We start from the raw sequence: 17,070 nt of genomic DNA, 5'->3' as shown, positions 1-17,070 counted from the left end.
ATATTAAAAAAAAACAAGTCACTGAATTTTATTCAATTATGAAAGATGAATAAAAAATTATCTCCCTTCAAGTTCTGCTTTATTTAATAATTCCCGTTCCTTTTCTGGAAACAAAAAAATAATTATTCTTGTATAAGGCTCCTCCAGAGGTTTCACAAAAATTATAATGAAAACCTTTAAATATGATATGGAAGAAACAGTGAAGCATTTAAAATATATGTGGAAATGCCACTGGCATTTATTATAAGTTTTTAAAACCTGAATTTTTTTTATTTATTTGGAATACTTCATGAGATTTTGGCAGAAATTTTTAACATGTATTTTCTGGAATTTTCAATTACTTTACATAAATAATGATTAAAGTCACTGTGAAATATTTTTTAAAAAGAATTGCACATACAAACTTGGGAAACAAATAAAGCTATATCCCTGTGCATGGAGTCAAGAATACAGAAGCTATCCTAGGTTTTTCAAACAATTAATTTTTTTTTTTTTCTTTTTTTGAGATGAAGTCTCGCTGTGTCTCCCAGACTAGAGTGCAGTGGCACAATCTTGGCTCACTGCAACCTCCGCCTCCCAGGTTCAAACAATTCTCCTGTCTTAGCCTCTCAAGTAGCTGGGATTATAGGTGCCCACCACCATGCCCAGGTAATTTTTGTATTTTAGTAGAGACGGGGTTTCACTATGTTGGCCAGGCTGGTCTCAAACTCCTGACCTCATGATCCACCCTCCTCGGCCTCCCAAAGTGCTGTGATTACAGGCATGAGCCACCGTACCTTGTTTAGTTAATTTTTTAATAGTCAATATGTTCTAGGGATTCAGGCTTGCTTTTCTTGTTTATTTTAATGGTCAAGAAAAGATGCTTAGAACACTTACTTTCAATTTTCCAGGCAAAAATTACCCCAGCTATGCACTACAACAAAGTCACTAGTATATCCTGGTCTCAGGTAGGCCAAGAACATTTTTAAAAGCTTTCTATTGAAGTAAAATATGTGTACAAAACTGCACATGTAGGAGTACAATTTGATAAATTTTCATTAACTGATTATTGATTATGCCAGTGTAACTAGCACCCAGATCAAGAAATCATCACCAGTACCCCAGTAAACCCTCTTTTAATTTTCCTCAAAGTTAGTCCATTATCCTAATATCTTAAAGCATAGAATACTTTTTTATATTATTTTATATAAAAATTGCATAATACAGCATGTTCACTTCTGTCTGACTTTAGCTCAACAGTGTTTGTGTAATTCATTCCTATTGTTACCTGTATTTGTAGACAGTGACTACTATTGTGGTACAGTAATCATTATGTGAAATACCTGAGTTTATCCTATCGATGGAGATTTGAGTGATATTTAGGTTTTAGCTATTATAAATTAGTAGTGTTTTATTGTATTACATGATTTTTTGGTAAACATTGGAACACATTTCTGATAAAAATATACCTAAAAATTGAATTCTTGGATCATAGAGATTTTGTGTGTTCACATTCAGTAGAAACAGCCAAATCGGTTCCCAAAGGCTGTACCAGTTTTCCATGGCTTCCAGCTCTGTTTCAGAACTTCAGTTGCTCAACATCCTCCCTTGCACTTGATAGTCCCGTCTTTCTCATTGGCCTCTCTGGTGATTACTTAGTGGTATTTCATTATGATCGTAATTTGTGTTTTCTTGATGTCTTTTCATATGTTTTATTAGAAATTTGGATATCCTCAGAGAGAGGATATTAATGCAGATAAATGTTTACAAAAGTGATAGATGGGCAGGAAAGGGGAAGAGCAGTTGTTACGCCAGACCAGGACAGTGTCCCTGCCTGTGTGCTGGGGTGCATTCCTCACTAAGCTGCTGTGGTACATTGCTTCATTTTTTTTTTTAACTTTTGTTTTAAGTTCAGGGGTACATATGCAGGACACTCGGGTTTGTTACACAGGTAAATGTGTGCCATGGTGGTTTGCTGCAAAGATCATCCCATCACCTAAATATTAAGCCCAGCTTAATTTTTAGCTGGGCTTAATATTTAGCTATTCTTCCTGATGCTCTCCCTCTTCCACTCCTCACCCTCCAACAGGCCCCAGTGTATGTTGTTCCCCCCATGTTTCCACATGTTCTCATTATTCAGCTCCCACTTATAACTGAGAAAACTCAGTGTTTGGTTTTCTGTTCCTCCATTAGTTTGCTGAGGATAAAGGCCTCCAACTCCATCCATGTCCCTGCAAAGGACATGATCTCATTCTGTTTTATGGCTGCATAGTATTCCATGGTGTATATGTACTACATTTTCCTTATTAGTCGATCATTGAGGGGCATTTAGGATGATTCCATGTCTTTGCTGTTGTGAATAGTGCTGCAATAAACATACGTGTGCATGTATCTATATATCAGAACGATTTATATTCCTTTGGGTATATGTCCAGTAATGGGATTACTGGGTCAAATGGTATTTCTGCCTGTACATTTTTGAGGAATTGTCATACTGTCTTCCACAGTGGTTGAACTAATTTGCACTCCCACCAACAGTGTAAAAGCATTCCCTTTTCTCCACAACTTCATCAGCATCTGTTGTTATAGAGTGCACTGCTTCTGAAATGAGGCTGCCTTAACCACTGCTGTTGGGACCTGAAAATGCTGGAGCATATGCTTTCCTGGTAATTGCCTTTCTGCTAAGTTGAGAGTTGAATACAGAATGCCTCCTGCCTGTGCCTCCTCACATTGGCTTTCATTTATAGAACTAATTATGAAAACGAGTCAAGAAATTCTAGGAAATGTCATTTTTAGACTTCCAGGATGCCATTCCTCTCTTCCACTCCCATTGAAAATAAAAGCTTGGAAGGTCAGAAAACAAGCTATATACCAATCGCCTCCATCTGCCCCAGTGCCCTGCACCTTAGCTTTCTAAATATCAAGGAGCAAGGAGGGACATAAGAGCTATGGCCATATAAATCTGCATATATGTCTATCAACATTTTCAGGCAACTGGTTAATCAGTTGTGTATTTGACAGAGTGTCTAGAAAAAAAAAAGTAAAGTACTTGCTCTCATGATTCTTATAACTTCTTAGTTATAAGAAATTAGTCATTATTAACTTTATTTACTAATAATAAAGAAAAGTATACATGAAACATCAGTTAATAATACAGAAAATTGGGAGACTGAATAGTCACAATAGACAATGAGTCTTAACTGATTTTTCTGAGAGCAGGAGAGGAAAAATGACAGCAAATGTGGTTGAACATGAAATGGGGGCGAGCTTTTTCCTAAAGGGCAGATAATGAGGAGGAGGGAAGAAGAAAAAACATTCTGGCAAAAAGAAGCAATATGAGTAGAATAAATAACACAGGATTCAGCAGTGGCATCTTTATAAAATATTGAGATTCTGCCTTACCTTACCTTAAAGTGGGCTTCGGAAGAAGATAGCAGAATCAATTATAATTTTATAACAAGATTCCTGTCAATTTGGAAATCTGGAAACCATGGCAGGAAGAATAAGGAAACTAAGATGTTTAGCTCAAAGGAGATAAACCTAAACACAATGTCTATTAAGTATCATGTTGAATAAGGCACAAACTTGTTTTGGTTGTTCAAAAAGGAACAAAAGTTAGAGGCATTCAGCTATAAATTCAGTGAAAAAAATTTGTTTAAATCAATGGTTATCTTACAGTGAAACACACTAGCTCATGTAGATATATGATGTCTATAGCCATAACTCATTCTCATAGAAGTTAAATAGCCAACTATATCACAGAAGGGATTTCTGCAATCAAAACAAAGAAGATGACCCAAATACTTCTTTAATTTAAATAATAATTTGAGATAGATATGGTAGCATTTATCAGGGAACATGAAAGCCAATTAGTTTAGATTTTAGTAACTGATGAATACAATTAGTTTTTCTTACATTCCTGCTCAGTGCCAGATACTGTCTAGTGAAATGGTGAATGATATAATTCACTATAATAACCAATTCACTAGAGGAAATTGGGAAAGAAAAAACAAACTCTAGTCTTAGAAGATGCTCCATAAAAAATAAGACCAAGATGAAATAGTGTTAAGAAATTCTACATCTACTTACCTTTTTAATAATCGTTATTATTTATAGAATATGAAACACTTTCATGGCTCTGCTGTGTCCTTAAGTAAATATACTTGCTTAACCTCTGAATCATCCAGCACGTTCAAAATTTGTCTCAAAAAATCATTTTGTATCCCCCGAATACGATTATATTAACATTCTGCAACTGGTGCTTGCATACAACTAATTTTTTAAATATACATTGTCATTGTAATCACAACTATTGCCTATAGAAACCTATAGTCGATTAAGGGAAATAAACAGTTATAATACCATATGCAAAACCATGCTATGGGAGTGAATACAATGTGCTATAGAAACACACACCTAACTCACCATTGGGGTGAGGGCTGGGGCAGGAAAATTCCTGGAGAAGGTCTAATAAATTAATTCCTGAGTATCCTATAGGTCTGATAATTTTTAGCTAAACCTATGGGATCCTCAGGAATTACTGAGAAAAGGGAAAGAAAGAAAGTTCTAGACTTGATATTTAAAGTACATTAACACAGACTTGTTCTGCATCTCAGATTTCATTGCAGGGTCACTACAAAGGTCATTGAAACACACAATTATGCAATCTTAGGTGCAGGAAATAAACATAGAGATCCTCTAGTCCAGACACTTTTTATATAATAGCCTAAAGGGAGGCCATCTAACCTCTGTTTAAATGTTTTTAGTCACTGGAACCTATCTCATGAAGCATTTTCCCCCTTTCATTAAAATGAAATCACCCTTCCTATAACTATTACCTTCCCCAGTCTGCATTCTTGAGCTGCACCAAAGATCCTGGACTTTATTACTTTGGGAATATCGAAGTCATTTTCTATCGGTGATGGAATTTAAAATCAGGTCTATTTAATGGAGTTTTCAGTTACTCTGTCCATTCATTTTCAACCAGACATTTCACTGCTTTTAACATGTAAAATATATCTGCACATCTTAAAGTTTTCTTAAAACTACAATATGAATACTGAGTTTTATATAACTTTTTATTTATCAAGGGAGTATTTCGGAAATTTGGTTTTGGCATCTTTTTGTAAAAACGTTAGTTCTTAGGAAAATTTTCATAATTCGGCAGGATCTACAATGTTAATGGACCTGAGCAGCAGGATCCTTGGACCACATACTATAAATACTCCTCAGAGTGCTTGTAATTTCAATTCCGGAGCCTAATGCTGGCTGTAATTCATTTGTTTTTCTTCTCTTATTGAAAGTGATTCCCAGCAGCTTTCTGATTTTGGAAATCTATTGCTTTTGCTCAATTCTAAGTTCATAGTCCAAATTTAAATTAAAGTATGCTGGTGGAAAAAACATAGTAGGAATTGAAAAAAATAATGGTGAAGAAATAAATATTTTCTATGAGCAAAAGATTCTTTTAAAGGCATTTAAATCACTCAGGGAAAAATAGAAGTTTTTTTCTTCAGTTTCATTTCGGGCTTCCAGTGCTCAGAATACTAAAACATAAGAAAAATATGTTCTTCCCTTGATTAAAAATAAATAGTTGCAAATTACTCAGTAGCTTCACATTTCAATTTAAACATAAGATACACGAAATACAACTTGATGTTCTATGTGTGTGTATTTAGTTGGCACTGCAAAATTAACATAGATGCAATTTTTAAAACACTAACTAAAATTACATTGTCCTAGCCTTAAACATAATTAGAATTTTAGATTGGATATATTTCACTTCAAGTAAATTTTGTGATTTTATAAGTGATAAAACTGAGGCCAATAAAGTTAAATGATTTATATTAGAAGTAGAAAACCTGGCCGGGCGCAGTGGCTCACTCCTGTAATCCGAGCAATTTGGGAGGCCGAGGCGGGTGGATCACCTGAGGTCGGGAGTTCAAGACCAGCCTGACGAGCATGGAGAAACCCCGTTTCTACTAAAAATACAAAATTAGCCAGGCATGGTGGTGCATGCCTGTAATCCCAGCTACTGGGGAGGCTGAGGCATGAACCCAGGAGGCAGAGGTTGCGGTGAGCTGAGATCGTGCCACTCTACTCCAGCCTGGGCAAAAAGAATGAAACTCCGTCTCAAAAAAAAAAAAAAAAAAAAAAAGAAGTAGAAAACCACTGGCAATTTTTGCATTCTATAGAATGCTTTTTTTACTTGGTAATAGAACAGCAGTCTTACAATAAATATAGAAGTATTTTGACTATATAATGACAGTAGTCTTATTTGAATAAATACATTAAGTTCAAGAAAAGGGAAGAACCTAAATTTGAACAATGAAACTTTTTAAATAGCATATGATGTAATGTTCATTATTTCTAATTTTCATGTTTTTTTTTTTCGCCCCCACCAGGGAAATCATCTTTTGGGAACTTATCTAAGAAGAACTTCTTATGGTAAGAATGTTTAATAAAATAACATTTTATAAAAATGATCACATAGTTTTATTGCATGATATCTTTATTTTCAAATACAATTTCCAATATACACAGAGCTGAGAAAAATATGCATCCCTATTCTATTTATGTGATATATCGAATTACAGATACTGAAATGGAGTCACTAACTATCTGCTATTTATTTTCACTGAGATTTGAATGTTAGTTCTTTAAGTAATAATGGTGCCCTTCAATGGGCAAGTGAAAAATAATGTAAAGAATTAAAGGAAGAGACCTCCGAACTCTGGAAGTTCCCCTGACTTCTCTACCAAAGTGGACTGCTCATCTTTTTTTTTTTTTTTTTTTTGAGACCGAGTCTCATTCTGTTGCCCAGGCTGGAGTGCAGTGGTGTGATCTTGGCTAACTGCAACTTCTGCCTCCTGAGTTCAAGTTATTCTTGTGTCTCAGCCTCTTAAGTAGCTGGGACTGCAGACCTGAGCCACTACGCCTGGCTAATTTTTGTATTTTTAGTAGAGATGGGATTTTACTGTGTTGGCCGGCTGGTCTCAAATTCCTGACCTCACATGATCCACTCACCTCAGCCTCCCAAAGTGCTGGGATTACAGATGTGAGCCACCATGCCCAGCCAGATTGGTCATCTTCTATAAGCACTCTTTTTCCCCCTATTAACCTGTTTTACTTTTTAGAACACATATTATTAAAATATTTGTCATCATACAAAATATTTATTTTGTATTGATACCTTTGTTGCCTATCTTTCCCACTAGAAGGTAACATCTAGGGGAGCCAGATGCTTGCTTATTGGCAAATGGCTGGCCCATAGACATTGGTTAAATGGCTGCATTAAGGATCAATGAAATGATCACCTATGATGTACCAGCCACTAAATCAGGTTGCTTCACTGGCAACATTTCCATTTATTCCCACAGTAAACCTAAGAGGTAGATATCAGCTTCGTTTTGCAGATAAGGAAACAGATTCAGAGCAGAAAAATTACTTGCTCCAAATTATGTAATTATTAAGAAGATGCTGGAACTTGAATTCTTATTTAGCAATTTCAAATGCTAAACCTTTTTTTTAGAGCAAATATCCTAAAATTCAGATTGTTAAAATGATGTGAAGAAAAAATGAACAGAAAACTGATACAGAGGCCAGAAAGAATATTCAAACACAGATTTTCCATTTTCAAAAAATGACACTTTCTGGATATGAGGCTGGATAATTGATTCTCTACTTCCAGCTTAGTCATGTGCATTTGATATCTCTAACAAAAGGAGTAAATTTTTCACAATTCAATATGACCTAGTTTTAATTATTTAGGTGTTTATTAACAGTTTTGAATAAACGTTTGTCATATAAATATATAATCAGAAACATCAAGTCTGGCAGGGCAAAGGTAAAGAAAAATATAAATTTTAATTTTTAAAAGAGTCAGTTCTTAGGTTTTCATACTCTTAACTGGAGATCATATTACCTGTATTTTAGGAATTACATTATTTTTTATTAAACTTTTTATTTTGAGATTATTATTGATTCACATGCAGTTGTAAGAAACTAATACAGAGAAACTCCAGGTGCCTTTTACCTGGTTTCTCCCAATGTAACATACTGGAAATTTATGCTACAAAATGAAAACCAGGCTATTGACATTGATACACTTAATATAAAGAACATTTTCATCACTTCTTTCATAGGTTCTTTCATAGCCATATCCATGATCCTATTCCCCTTAACTACTAGTAATTACTAATCTGTTCTTCATTTCTAACATACTGTCATTTCAAGAAAATTATATAAATGGAATCATGCGGTATGTTCATGAACAAGATTGACTTTTCACTCAATATAATTCCTTGATGATCTATACCAATAGTCATTGTATAAATAGTTCATTAATTTTTGTTGCTGACTAGTATTTTTTGGTATAGATGGACCTCAGTTAGTTTAACCATTTACCCATTTAAAGACATCTAGGTTGGTCAGGTGTGGTGGCTCATACCTGTAATCCCAGCACTTTGGGAGGCTGAGGAGGGCAGATTGCCTGAGCTCAGAAGTTTGAGACCAGCCTGAGCAACATGGCAAAAATACATGTACTAAAAATACTAAAAATTAGCCAGGCGTGGTGGTGCGTGCCTGTAATCCCAGCTACTCAGGAGGCTGATTAAGGAGAATTACTTGAACCTGGGAGGCAGAGATTGCAGTGAGCCAAGATCACGCCACTGCACTCCAGCCTGGGCAACAGAGCAAGACTCTGTCTCTAAATAAATAAATAAAAACATCTAAGTTGTATCGATCCTTGGTTATTATAAATACAAGTGCTCCATTCATAAAACTGAACATCTATGTACAGATTTTTTTTTGTATGAACTTAAGTTTTCATTTCTCTGGGAAATGAAAAGTACCATTATATATTGTTTAAATTAGAAAAACAAAAATGTTTTTAAATATTATTCACTGGGGGCCCTCAATCACAAGAGTAATTGAATTGAAACAAGAAGAAAAATTAAGAAGGAAGTTAAGTAACTTTTTAATTGATGTATATAAGCATTCCTTACTATCATTATTTTCATTATGGCTGGCATATCTCTGAAATTGATAGCCTCATCTTATTTATCTAAGAAATGTCCACTATCCTCATTATGCTCTCTTCCTCTGCAATATTTTTTTCCTCTTATAAGGACTACATTCATACCTTCCTTTGAATTTTTACTCAAAAATTTTATGTGCTAAGCATTAACTGTTGGCTTATTTTGCCACTGATACATATTGCAGGCAGTAAGTACCAGGTTTATATTCACAGATCAACTTGCAAAGGATCAGAGCTGCAATATTTCCCTTAAGAACTAAGGACACTCTTCTAATTTGCTACGGCATGACATGACAAAGTGTTAGGGTGTGTTTTACAGCACTTATTAATAAGCTACATTTCTCTCACGAGGTATATCTGCTGGCCTGGCAACTTGCCTCTACTCATCTAACCTTGAACTCTAAGGAAAACAGCATTCTGCCAAATAACTATAGGGAAAGAGAGTGGGTTTTTTGTTTTGTTTTGAGACGGAGTCTCACTCTTGTCACCCAGGCTGGAGTGCAATGGAGAGATCTCAGACACTGCAACCTCCGCCTCCTGGGTTCAAGCGATTCTCCTGCCTCAATCTCCTGAGTAGGTGGGATGACAGGCACCCACCACCATGCCCAGCTAATTTTTGTACTTTTAGTAGGGATGGGGTTTCACCATTTGGCCAGGCTGGTCTTGAACTCTTGACCTTAGGTAATTTGCCCACCTCGGCCTCCCAAAGTTCTGGGATTATAGGCGTGAGCCACCGTGCCTAGCCAGGCAAGAGAGTATTCTAAATAAACCAAAAGAATAATTAAATACATATATACATACACGAAGAGCTGTGTGTGTACATGTATTTATGTGTGTGTGTGTGTGTGTGTGTATATATATATATATAACTGTATGTATGTATATATAACCACCAGCCATAAAATACTGCTCTATCATAGAAGTTCCATGCTGTTGATGGCTAAGACTAGGAGACTAAAAGAAAAGACTATATGTGTTGAGTACTTGTAAGAATTGCTAAAATTGTACATGTCTTATTTATATCCAAAGATAAATTGGAAATAGACCATAATGTATACACATACCAATTATAGTAGAAAAAAGTTAAATATCTCTCTACCAAATTCTGAAATTTAGATAAAATTCAGAAGTTTCCATACTGCTTGCTATTTTTAAACTTATTGGAGTCAAGTCAGAAAAAAATAAGAATTTTTTTCATACATTTAAGAAATATTCATCTATCACTTTCTTTGTGAAGACTCTGATCTAAGTAGTGGAAATCAAAGAGACGAAGTCCTTGCTAATAGAGCTCATAGTCCAGTGGGGGAAGGTAATCCATGCACAGGTAAATAAATTAAAAATTGTGAAATATTTTGCTGTGAAGAAAGTGAAATAGTGATAGGATAGAGTGGTTAACGGAACAGTGATGGTGGCTACGTTAGGTAGAGTGGCCAGAGAAGTCTTCCCAAGGGGTGATATATGAGCAGAGACATGAATGCTGAACTGGAGCCAGCAATGCAAAAACATCCCAGGAACTAGAATATTCCAGGCAGAAGGAATAGCAAATGCAAAGACTCTCAGATGGAAAGGAGCTAGGACTCTGAAAGACTGGAAAATCTCAATCTGTCTATCTTAGAAATGAATTGTTTGAATCCCTGACTTTGTGGAGCCAGAGCCTTGCTGGACAGCACTGGCCACCCCACCACTTTGAAGTCATTTACTAAATGAACAATGAGAATAGTTGTCATAGCAGGAAGAAGATGGCATATATACCAAGAAATCAGCAACTGGAAGAACAGAAAACTTGAAGTGCCAAGTGGATGTAAACAGAGAAACAAGGAAAGTTTGATGCAGGTGAGGGAAGTGTTTGGATTTTAGTCTGACTGAACAGTTCAAGGAATAGTAATGGGCTAGTATGACTGGAGGAATAGGCAAAGGGAAGGCTTACAGGGGACGAGGTCTTGAGATAAGCAACAGAACCAGACATGGAAATGATTTAGAGTTTTATTGCTTAATTTAGGTAAACTGCTTTTGTCAGTGAATCATAATGGCTGAAAATATGGACTCTTAAGCCAGGACCCCTAAGACTGAATCTTATTACAACCACTTACCAGCCAGTAACCTTTTTATTGTCATTGTTTAATTTTTACTTCGTAGTCTGTACAATAGTACTAATGTTACTGAAACACCAGGGGTTTGGTCTAGGTCCTGCTACTTGCTGCTACAGAAAGCCAATGACTAAGACAATGAGTATTGCCAAGGAAGAAGCTGTAATCAGGTGCTAAGTCAAAGCGATGGGAGATCATTCTCAAATCCATCTCCTAGACTGACTAAAACTAGGCATTTATATAGCAAGGAAGAAATGTAACAAATGTGTAAAAAAGCAAAAACAAAACAAAACAAAAAACAGGAACTAGGGAAAGGCAAGGAAGCAGTCATGATAAATGAGGGGTCCAACATTTCATTTTCTGGATGTGGTAAGCTGGTGAGTTTCAGTTCATTGATACTTTTTTCCAGATGCCTGAAGGTCATTTCCTGAGGAAGAAACTAGATAAAACAAACGTAAAGTTCAAGCTTTAAGACCAAAAAGGTCAATTTCTATGTTCATTCAAAAAATTATCTATGAGACTGTTGGGTCAGTTTCAATATTTGAACTTACCTCATATGGGACTTGGAGTGCTCAGTAAGTTAGTCTGAATAAAATGGGGAAATAGTAGAGAGTTTTAAGTATAGAAATTATAAAGCATTGCTTTAATTTTAGTGGAATTACGTTGGCTGTTTTGTTGAGAATACACCGAAGAGCAAATGCACAGGTTGAAATAAGGACCAGTCTGGAAGCAATTAAAGTTATCTAGAATTTGGAGCAGGACAGTGACAGTGCAATTGGTGGAAAGTGGTCAGAATCTGGATACAATTTGAAGTTTAACCCCACATGATTAGCTTATGAATTAGATGAGGGATATAAGATAAAGGAGTTAAGAATGACTCCAAGTTTTCTGATATTAACAACCAAAAGAGTAGAGCAATCTTCACTGAAATTTGGAAGACACAGATGAAGTATGTTTGGTAGGAAGACCAGAAATCAGCTTTGCATGTGTTAACTTTGAGATGCCAATTAAACATCCAAGTGGAGATGTTTTCTCAGCAGTTGGATACCTGAATTGAGTTTTAAAGTCATGAAGCTAGGTGAAGTTACCAAGGGAACAGATCAGAAATAGAAATGAGGAGATGTAAGAAATGAAGACTGGGATACTCCAATGAGGGTCACTGAGGTAGAAAAATAACTTGAGCATTAAATGAAGAAAATGCTTTAAGAAAGAGAAAGTGGCCAACTGTCTCACCTGCTGCCCTTGGGTTGGGTAATATGAGTCCAGAGAACTGTCATTTGTGGGGATGAAAGCGGACTTACAAGAGAATAAGAAGAGGAAAATTGAAAGCAGTGTGCACGACAAGGTTGTTTCAAAGTATTTTTTCTATAAAGGAGAGGAAATAAAGGAAGTAGCAGTTGCTGGGGGAGTGGCAGTTGGGAATGGCAGTAATCTGGTGGAGAGGATAAATCTGATGATAAGGGAGAATGACATCCCTCACTAGGTAAGAAATCATGGGATCTCTAGTTCCAGTGTGATGACTGTAGATGGAACTGTGGACATTTCATTTATATAATTGGGATGGAAGACAATGAAATGTCACTGGGATAAATGAAATAAGATGCATTTTATTTATATAATTGAGGTGCAGAAGTTTGTAGAAGAGTAGAAATTGTAAGAGCACCATTCTAGTTCATTTGATTTTCTCATGAAAAGAGAAATGAGGTTGTCAACTGCGTGTGAAATTGAGAGATATTGAAGGTTTGAAGAGAGGAAAAGCATCATACAGTTGTCTGTAAGGGTAGTAAACTTAACACAAGCACCAGGCCATATTAAGATATCAAGTGATGTTCCTGTCCAAGCATTTAATATGAGAGTAGTCATCATATTTTTATTTTTAAATTTTTTCCCTAGCCATATTCAGCTGCATGGGTCCAAGTGTACAGTTGGTGGAAAATTGCATTTCACAAGATTTATGGTTTTGTCTAGTGAATATGATGAATTAAGAGACAAGAGAGCTGAGGGAGTATCCAAGTGTGTGATTGTATGATTAACTGTGGAATTTAAATTGAGCAAGTATAAAATGAGGGTGAGAAAATGAATAGAAGAGCTGGTGGGATTGTATGTGTAGAAAGAACTGTTGGTGTTGAGGTCCTGAAGCAAGTAAGACGTAAAGAGAGAATTCTACAAGTGATGAGAAAGTGGGATGCTTGAAGCTGTAAATATGGAGAGGTCATTGTAACGTGCATGACCATGGGAATTGTGTCTGAGAGATGGTGGTGGAAAGCATCATTGAAGAAGATTCCATAGTAGTGGGAAGAGAGAAATTTGGGAGGATCATCTTTGTATAAATTGATATCACCAATATTTAAGACTGGAGTTATCTTGGAGAGAGTAACAGTGACACAGGAAGCAAACTCTTTAAGAAATGAGGAGGAGTTACTTGGGGCACAGTAGCTGGTTGCAGCAAGGGCTGGTCTGGGCTGGTTATGTCTTCACTAGAGCATTGTCAAGAGGAGGCATAGGGAAGAGTCTGGAACTGGAGATGAAGCATAAGGAGGACACAGAATCCACTACCAGGCCCATAGTGTGAGAAAGAGAGAGAAAACACACGATGCTCCCCTGGGAAAGCACTGTCCTCAGAGAAGTCCCAGGGTTCTTTGAGCAGGATGATGAAGGGAACATTAAAGTTTGAGGATGCTGCATGGCAAGTTCCACAGAGCACAGCGGAGGAGTTTCAGGAACTGGGAAGACTTGCAAATGGGGACTAAACAGCGATGTGCAGCCTAAGCAGGTAAAAATGAGGAAAATGAGAGATAAAGTCAGTGACTTCTTATGGGGATTTGAAATAGACCAGAAAAAAGGATGTAGGCATAGTGGTATCATGGAGGTAGAAGTGGTGAGAGAATGTGAGTGTCTAGGGGAGCCTCTTCACTCCTTCTGAAGGAGATGTGGAGGCCAGAATTAGTTGAGTCTTACACCCACATATCTCTCTCTTGACCACTATTGCTTAAGCTTTCAATACTTAATGGGACGGGTAGGGGGACGGGGGAATCTTACTCTAAATGCAAAAGACTGGAAGTTTGTCCTGACTTTCTAGTTCAGGAAATATTCTTTATTATTTATTATTATTGTTTTTTTTGGGGGGGGGTGGAGTCTTACTCGGTCACCCAGGCTGGAGTGCAATGGGCGTGGTCTTGGCTCACTGCAACCTCTGCCTACTGGGTTCAAGTGATTCTCCTGCCTCAGCCTCCTGAGTAGCTGGGATTACAGGCGCGTGCCACCACACCTGGCTCATTTTTGTATTTTTAGTAGAGACGGGATTTCACTATGTTGGTCAGGCTGGTCTCAAACTCCTGACCTCATGATCCGCCCGCCTCGGCCTCCCCAAAGTGCTGGGATTACAGGCACGAACCACCGCGCCTGGCTGTTTTTTTTTTTTTTTCTTTTCTTTTCTTTTCTTTTTTTTTAGTGAAATAACAATAAATATTACTTATGATCTAACCCTGCCCAATTCCAATCATTGAGAGATCACTTGGGAAGAGATAGTAGACATACTTCCAGAGGTTCCCATCAAGTTTCAGATTGAGTAGGAATCTTGTTTAAACACCTCTCAAATTATTTGTCAGTCTTAGCTTCAAATAATAGGTAGTGATGCTCACAAGCTAGCCGTTTGGTATTGAATTTCTCCGTCGACTTCATTAAGCACCACAGTTTGCCACTCTGAGATTTTCCTCACCAGGAGACTTTTCAAAATTCTTCTCCTCATCCTTTCCCTATTCTTGGTTGCCCAGGCAGTAAAATCATAATCTTATCTTTTACAACATCACAGTCTGATAACAGCATGAACACACTCAGAGGATTCTTGCTCTCATTAAGCTTTTACTTTCTTTATTGACTTTAATTAAATTTGAGAGGCTTTTTCAATAATAAGAAAGAAACATGTTTGTATGTTGAATTAATAGCTTTGTATTAGCCAGATGTAGATGATATTTGGAAAGGAATAAGCTTTTCTCTTATCCTAGAGGCACAAACATGAAGTTCTTCATTTCTGAATTTCTTACTATTAAAGAGATGGACATTCTACCATATGAGCCACAATAAAAATTGCATTCCTTTCTTGACAAAGTCTGAGAAGACAGTGACTCTCAGATGAAACTTTCTAAACGATATTTCAACTGATTTTCTTGGTATAAATTAGATTGAAGAGTGTCTATATTTTTATAATGCAATGAAGATATTTATTAATTTAATTAATAAATATTTTTGAGCACCTCCAACGTGGTAGGTCTTCTTCTAGAAAATGAACAGCACATTAGTGCTTACGAAATAAATCTATGTGCTCTCAGAGAGTCTGTATTATATTTACAGAGATAAACAATAAACAGATAAACTGATTTAGGTAATAACACATTTTCAAATAGGTTTATGAATTATGAAAAAAAAATTAAGCAGGATTTCATGATGGAGTGACTAATGGGATGTAGGTGGAGACAGAGAGGGTGGTCACAAAAGCTTTCTTTAAGTAACTAATAAATAAGCCAAAAGAATCATTAATTTGTTAGAGTCATTTCTCAAGTTTTGGTAAACTGATTAAATCTGCACGTTGATTTTGAGTAGCATACAGACATTTGTTATAAAAACTAAATGGAAGAAATGAAAGGTTATTTCAAATAACAGATCATTTAAAAATTTTCCTAAAAGAATCAAATTCAAATAAGTTTACTTATTATTTGAAGTATTTGAAAGAATTAGAGCCTCACTATAAAGGGGAAAAATGAAGCAGATCAAAATGCCCCAATCCTGAGATTTGCTCCACAGTAGATGATCTTCTGTAGTTGCACCATTCACCGTGGTTGACACTAGTCACATGTGCGCTTTAACAAACATAGACAAATGAGACTTACATTAAAAAGTTTCTGTACAGCAAAAGAAATAATCAACAGAGTGAACAGACAACTTACAGAATGAGAAAAAAATATTCGCAAGTTATGCATCCCACGAGGGACTAATATCCAGAATGTGCAAGGAACTCAAGCAACCCAGCACCAACAAAAATAAATAAATAACCCCATAAAAAGTGGTCAAAAGCACATGAACAGACATTTGTCTAAAGAAGACCTACAAATGACCAACAAACATATGAAAAAGAAAAGTTCAACTTCACTGATCATTAGAGAAACACAAATTAAAACCACAATGAGACACTATCTCATGCTAGTCAGAATGGCTATTACTAAAAAGTAAACAAGACAAAATAAAACCCAAAAAACAGATGTTGGTGAGAAAGTAGACCAAAAGAACACTTATATGTTGTTGGTAGGAGTGTAAATTAGTATGACCTCTATGCAAAACAGTATGGAGATTTCTCAGACAATTAAAAATAGAGCAACCATTTGATCCAGCAATCCGCCTCCTGGGTATCCACCCAAAGGAGAAGAAATCATTGTATTAAAAAAAAATCTGCACTAGTATGTTTCTCTCAGTACTATTTACAATAGCAAACATAGATGGAATCAACCTAAGTGGCCCTCAGTGGGTGATGGGATAAAGGAAATGTGGTAAATATGTACAATGAAATACTACTCAGCCATAAAAAAGAATGCAATCACATCTTTTGCAACAGCATGGGTGAAACAGGAGGCCATTATCTTAAGTGAAATAACTCAAAAACAGAAAGCCAAATACTGCAGGTTCTTATTGATAAGCAGCAGCTAAATAATGTGTACACATAAACATCGAGTGTGGAATAGAAGACATTGAATACTAGGAAGAGTGAGAAGGCAAGGAGGGAGGCGAGGCCTGAAAAAATTACTTAATGGGTACAACGAGCGTTGTTCAGGTGATAGTTACACTAAAATTCCAGGCTTTACCACTATGTGATATATTCATGTAACACATTCATTTAAACCCCTTAAATTGCACTTGAACCCCTTAAGTGTACACACACACACACGAAGGAAACAAGTCTAGATGACATTGAGATATGCT

The 17,070-nt window shown here is 36.3% G+C and overlaps 1 protein-coding gene across 7 annotated transcripts in view; it reads left to right on the top strand.

Moving 5' to 3' along the window:
• LOC105480824 (teneurin transmembrane protein 2) overlaps positions 1-17,070 on the top strand; it is a 3,943,693-nt gene that overhangs the window by 401,734 nt on the left and 3,524,889 nt on the right. For all 7 annotated transcript variants that reach the window (XM_071097760.1, XM_071097759.1, XM_071097767.1 and 4 more), the window contains exon 2: positions 6,381-6,423. The gene's annotated coding sequence lies outside the window, so the exon portion shown is untranslated. The remainder of the gene's footprint in view (positions 1-6,380; positions 6,424-17,070) is intronic.

This window comes from Macaca nemestrina, chromosome 6, assembly GCF_043159975.1.
Source record: "Macaca nemestrina isolate mMacNem1 chromosome 6, mMacNem.hap1, whole genome shotgun sequence".
NCBI classification, from domain to species: domain Eukaryota; kingdom Metazoa; phylum Chordata; class Mammalia; order Primates; family Cercopithecidae; genus Macaca; species Macaca nemestrina.
This window is presented reverse-complemented; position numbering and strand designations above follow the sequence as displayed.